Source organism: Berkeleyomyces rouxiae (assembly GCF_048999995.1).
Source record: "Berkeleyomyces rouxiae strain 22BRR77 chromosome Unknown BrBRR77_ptg000002l, whole genome shotgun sequence".
Classification (NCBI taxonomy): Eukaryota; Fungi; Ascomycota; class Sordariomycetes; order Microascales; family Ceratocystidaceae; genus Berkeleyomyces; species Berkeleyomyces rouxiae.
In genome coordinates, this window is record NW_027396492.1 from 2,544,568 (window position 1) to 2,550,300 (window position 5,733).

Consider the following 5,733-nt stretch of genomic DNA (forward strand, 5'->3'; position numbering starts at 1 on the left):
AGCCCCTCACCCCCCCAGTAAATGGCAGAACGAGTACCGCCAGCGTCAATGTGAGGACTGTCTTTTCGAGGCCTTCGTCTTTCTGATCTGAGAGCTTCCATGCATGCAGACGCGGGTGGACCTGGCCTGGCCTGGTCTGGTACATGAGATGGCTTCCGTGTGCTCGTCTCGTACTACAAGGACTGGTCTAATATAATTAATGCGTGCAGAGAGACACATACATGTACACATATCGTACAGCACATGTGCATTCAACACACATCAACCTACCTGTATCTCTCTATCTGTATGCATATGTAATGTAATACTTGGACTTGCACCAGCGCACAGCTGCCCGAGTGCACTGGTGTTTTAGGTCTTGTTCTTCTTGTGCCAACTCTCACCTTGACCGTTTCCGCCCCAGAATGTCAGCATACTTTGGAACACAAAAAAAAGACCAGCCCAGCCCAGACAACAAACAGTGTCGCCTATCGGTACTCGGCAGACTTGCCGCAGTGCCCCTCCCCCACACACATATCTGACTGTTCTTTTTTCTTTTTTTTTCCACGGACCACCTCACAACTTTGCCTCATGTGAGAGGAGAAACAACAAAAAAAACAAAGCAAAGGCCTGAACCGACAAAGGCATCCCGTTCCCCTTTTTTTGACTAATGTTTTTTTTTCTTTTTTCTTTTTTTTTTTTTTTTCCCTCTGGCGGCTGTGTAGTTGTTGGAGAGACCAAGCTTATTGTCCGGGCGACTTTGTTTTGTGTGTAAGCGTCTGTTCACATAAACCAACAGTCAGACGAAAAAGGAGAGGGAGAGAGAAGAAGGCCTTGAAAGCCAGTCTAGAGCCCCCCAAAAGGTGACGACAACTCCGTAGGCAGTTCTCCTGTTCTGTTGGCTAGTAAAAGTCATGAAACCAAGCCAAGCCGAGCTACCGGCTTGCTTTTTTTTTTTGCTTCTGGTTGTAGAACATGATGGCGGAAATAGCAACGCCCAGCAAATCCAGAATGGCAAAGACCTCCCCTGCCGCGTCCCCAGTCTCGGTCTGACGCCAGGAACCAAAGAACGCGCACAGCAGCGGGCCTGCCCGCGGGGTAAGTAGAAACACGATAGACGCAAAGACGAATAACTAACTAGAGTGCTCTGCGAAAAAAAAAAAAAAAAAAGAGTCACAGCGTATTGGAGTAAGCCTGGCCAGGCAGACCCAGTCACAAGCCCGTCGGCGTATTCAGCGGCAAGAAATGCGGCGCGGGGTCTGAACATAGCATGTTGTACCTACGTACATGGATAAATACACGGTCACGATCGGTGCTAGTGCAGCCAGTCAGTCTAAAGATAAAGACCTCGGCACTCTAGTCGTGGGGCGCATTGCTCAGTACTTGACGGCAAGCTGGAAGGCCCAGCGAACCAACCGCCGGTAGAGCGGATCACATGGAAGGGCAGATGCCGGAGAGCAGCAGCGAGCTTTGACCCTGTGTTCAAGATAAAGAGGTATATGTAGTTACAGACGTTGAAGTCGCTCTTGTGTGTCTCAAGCTAGTCGGAGGTCCAGGGACGGCAAATCGATAGAAGAAGGGGGGAAAATACCACAGTGTCTTTGGTCTTGATACCATTGCATAGCTACCACTTGCTTGTAGACATGTGTGAGTCTGTAGGTCTGTGTAGGTCTGTGTCGGTCTGAGTCGGTCTGAATCAGTCTGTGTTGGTGCATAAGTCGCCAGCTTCTGCACGCTGATTGGCTCCCGCCGACCCGTGTTTTTTGCGTTCAGACGGACTATGAAGCTTGCAGCAAGCACCCTGGCAGCTCAGAAGGGCCGCATTCATTCACATGCAAGTACAAAGTTATCAGCAACTAACTGCCCGTGAGCAGACCCAGGTAGTTATCAAAGTATCCAAAGTCCCCCTCCTAGTTACTGGCTGCTACACTCAACCTCCATCTCCATCCACTCTCCCCGCCGCCCACGCCCGTGCATGTGTTTGTCTGTGTGGCCCTGCAAACATGGCCGTTCCACACTCGCACACTGCCTGTGACGTATTTTCGCGGGGAGAGGCAAGAATGCAACACTAGACTCGAGAAACAAAAAGAAAGATGTCGCTCTCGGGCCCATCCTCCGACACCCGTTGCCCACCGACCGCCGTCTCTTGCGCCTTGTTTCAGGAATAAAAGCCGGGCCATCAAGTGACCCTTCTTCTGCGGGGGGTTTGCCTCTTGTCTTTCTTTGTCCTCTCTTGACCAGCCCAAACAACACCACATGGCCATGACCGCACGCGCACTCTGCTTCGTTTGATCGGCCAGCCAGAACAAGAACACTCCAATCCACAACAAAGCCGGTTCTTTGTTCGCGCCAATGTTTCCGTTTGCCCCTCCATCCAGTCATCCCATTCTCCCAATTACACATGGCCCTGCCCAACATGCTTATGCATTCGTTAGATGGAGATTGGCTGAACAAAGAACACACACACACACCCTCCTCCCTCTCCCCTTTTGCCTAGAGCCTAAATCTGGAACAATATGGTTGAGTCTTCGTTGCTGTCCTCTTTTTTTTTTCACAAGTGAGTAGCATCAGCTTCCGCCTAACCAGCATCCGAGTCACAGCAAAAGGTGCAATGTGATTTGCTCGCGAACCCGAGCAGCGCACCCGCAACCAATCAGAAGCTCACGTCATTTTACCGCCATCCATGTCAGCACGCACACACACACAAATACATATGTGTGTGTGTGTATATATGTGCAACACGTGAACCCTAACAATAGCATGTAACATTTTGACTTCCCCAAGAAGAGCCGCCACCACCTCTTTGATTAAAAAAAAAAGACACCCAAGCAAGCTCCATTGTTTTCGGGGCAGATGTGGGAATGCCTTCCGCATGCCAGTCCATTCAAAAGAGGAAAGCGACAGGGGGCATACTGTTCTCAAAAAAGCAACTCCATGGTCTGGACCTACCTCTGTTTGTCTACCCGTCGCTCTAAACTGCTTTTACGGGAACGAAGCAGAAAAAAAAGAAAAAAAGCCGCGGCCTGTGATTGGTGCACTTGTGCTCTTCTTGTTGTTCCCGTCTACTTTGGGAAGGATCGGCCCAAAGCAGGGGAGTGTGCGTAAGAAAGAAAACAGGAATAACTCTTTTCTTTCTGATTTTGGATGTGTCTTCCTTTTCCCTACTGCCGCCGCCTGTACGGGCCGACTTTTTTTTTTCTTTCAATCCGGGTCTAGGGCCCTAATCCTTTTTTTTTTTTTTTTTTCTGTCTCTTTCTTTGAGCGGTTCCTGCGAATAGCGTCCTTTTTTGGGTTAGGCGGTGTGTAGATATGCACACCGCCCACTTGCTGGCTACCGGCCTCAAACCCAAAAAAAGAGGGAAAAAAAAGCTGCTTCTCTAGCTTAAACTGGCTTGCCCACTTTATTAACACTTTAACAGGAAAAACATGGTGGAGAGCTTGTAAAACTATGCATTTGTCCAGTTTTGTTGACGTTGTATTTTTACTCTCCTCCTTTGAAGCATGGCAATATTTCTCCCGCCCTTTCTTTCAGAATGTAGTGCAACAGCAGCTGAAGATGAGATGTTCCGATCATCTTACATTCCAGACAGTTGTGATTTGTGAGTGCTTTTTTTATGGTGTATTTTTCTCGCCAACCTGAGTTGAGTTGTCTTTGTCTGTTTATTTTTTGTTGGTTGTCTGTTTGCATCTTCTTGTTTGTATTCTTTTTTTTTTTTTTCTTTTTCTTAATGAAGCTTAGTGCGCCGAGTATAGAAAAAAAAGAGCAAAAAGACTCCACCGACACCGACGGGTTGTTCCTTGTTGTCTTTTTCTGGCCGCTTCACCGAGCCGGCCAATCACACTCAGACGCAGGAAAGCTGCATCTAGACCGCCTTCTATGCCGGAGAAGAATATTCCTAGTGCTGACCGGGCCTTTTTTTTTTTTTTTTTTTTTTTTTTTTTTTTTTCTCACCGAACAGCGTTGGACAGCTTGGATCTGGATTCTCCTGGAGACTAGACTCGCTCATATCAGCTTCCCCATACTCCATTACCGAAGCCTGTCAAATCAATCATGGGCGTGGTGTGCGTGTGGCTTCCAGGTTGACCTCGTCCTCTTCACGAACCGTGCTCTCTCTCTCTCTCTCTGTGTGTGTGTGTGCTCTTTCGGTATGTGGCTGTTCGCCAATGTTTGATAAGACGTTCGGGCTCATGCGAGGAGGTCGCAGTAGCCGAACGACAATGTGACGACGGAAGCTTACGGATGGCCTACTGATTTGATTTGGTGCTGATGTTGGTGAAAAATGATAAGCAGGGCGGGCGGGTGTGGTGTATTACACACGAACATACATGCAGCCTGACTATCCCTGGAAATCACGCCCAACGGACCCCTTTCTCCCCTCCATTGTTTGTGACTGATGGGCGTAAGGCCGTTGTCCAAAGCAAAAAGAAAACGAAAAAAAAAAGGGTGTGATACTTTCAATCTGCCAGTGTGACGACCTGCCTCAAAGAAAAGCCTCAAGTCACATCGAACAGCATTTCCAACAGGCAGCACGTTCTAGTTGCTCACAAAGACCGCTCTTCAGGCTTGGCTTTATTTTTTTCTCGTTTACTGCAGCCTCTGATTGGGTGGTTCCGCGATGCAGTCGCTTGTCGTCACCTTTCTTTGACTTTTGACATGCCGAATTTTAGATTGTGTGCATTGTCTTTGTGATGAATTAGCGAGGATGCACCTGCACCTGCACCTGCATTTTTTTTTTTCACGTGCGGCAAATAAAGCCAAGGTACCTTCGGTCCGGCCCCAAGTTCCTGTGTTGTATTGCGAGCGGTATTTTAACGAGCACAAGTTCCCTCCTTGGCCAAGAATGCATGTGTATGAACAATATACGTGAAGCGCAGAAGAGACGTGACTGATGTGACCAGGGAAAAAAAAGGTCTCGCTTGTATTGGTTGTTTTTGTAGCAGAGGCCGATACATGCCAGCACTTGTCAAGCTCACGGGTACAGGCCGCAGCGCACAAAGAGCCCAAAGAGGTTTAAACACCTTGTTGTTAGGGGCCGCATCTCTGTAGTGGCGCATACTGTGCTGGGCTGTTGGAAAGGAGGGGGAGGGCTTTGGTTCCTGGAGTGTCTCTCTCTGTCCTTGTCTCTGTCTCTCTCCGCGGGCACGGCCGTTCCGCCTCCCCGTAACCTCCTTGCATCGACCGAGGTATCACGCGCATTCTTGTGTACATATAACTGCATCAAGCATGAATACATGTACATTTGTCCATCTGTAGTTCCCTTCCAACCATCCGGCCTGTATGTACATGTATGCCTGCAAAATCTGCGCGCAAGGTACAACCAACCCTACAAGGGCCTGCAGAGCCGAAGAACATCCAGCACAGAGGAATAAAAAAGTGATAGCTCACTCTGTGCACAACAAGCTGAACATTCATCGTCGTGCAGCTGAGTGGACATCAAACTGCACAAAAGAAAAAGAAAAAAGAAAATATAGGCCCTTTCAGTGGGGGAGGGGCGGTTGATAGGGGTTACGGGCCTGCTCCGCCGTCAAGAGGGGCACTGCATCGGGAATACAGCCGTCTTTGGCGCTGTAATTGCTGGTATTCAGCTGTCCTTGGGAGCCCATTGCTTTTTTTTTTTTTCAATCCCTACGGCTTCTGATACATAGGCTTTAGCATATCTCTAACTAAGTGATTTCTGACATCTGATAGCTTACACGACAGGCTTCAGTCCCTGTGGAAGTGGGCATTTATTTCTGTGAGTTATACAAATATTT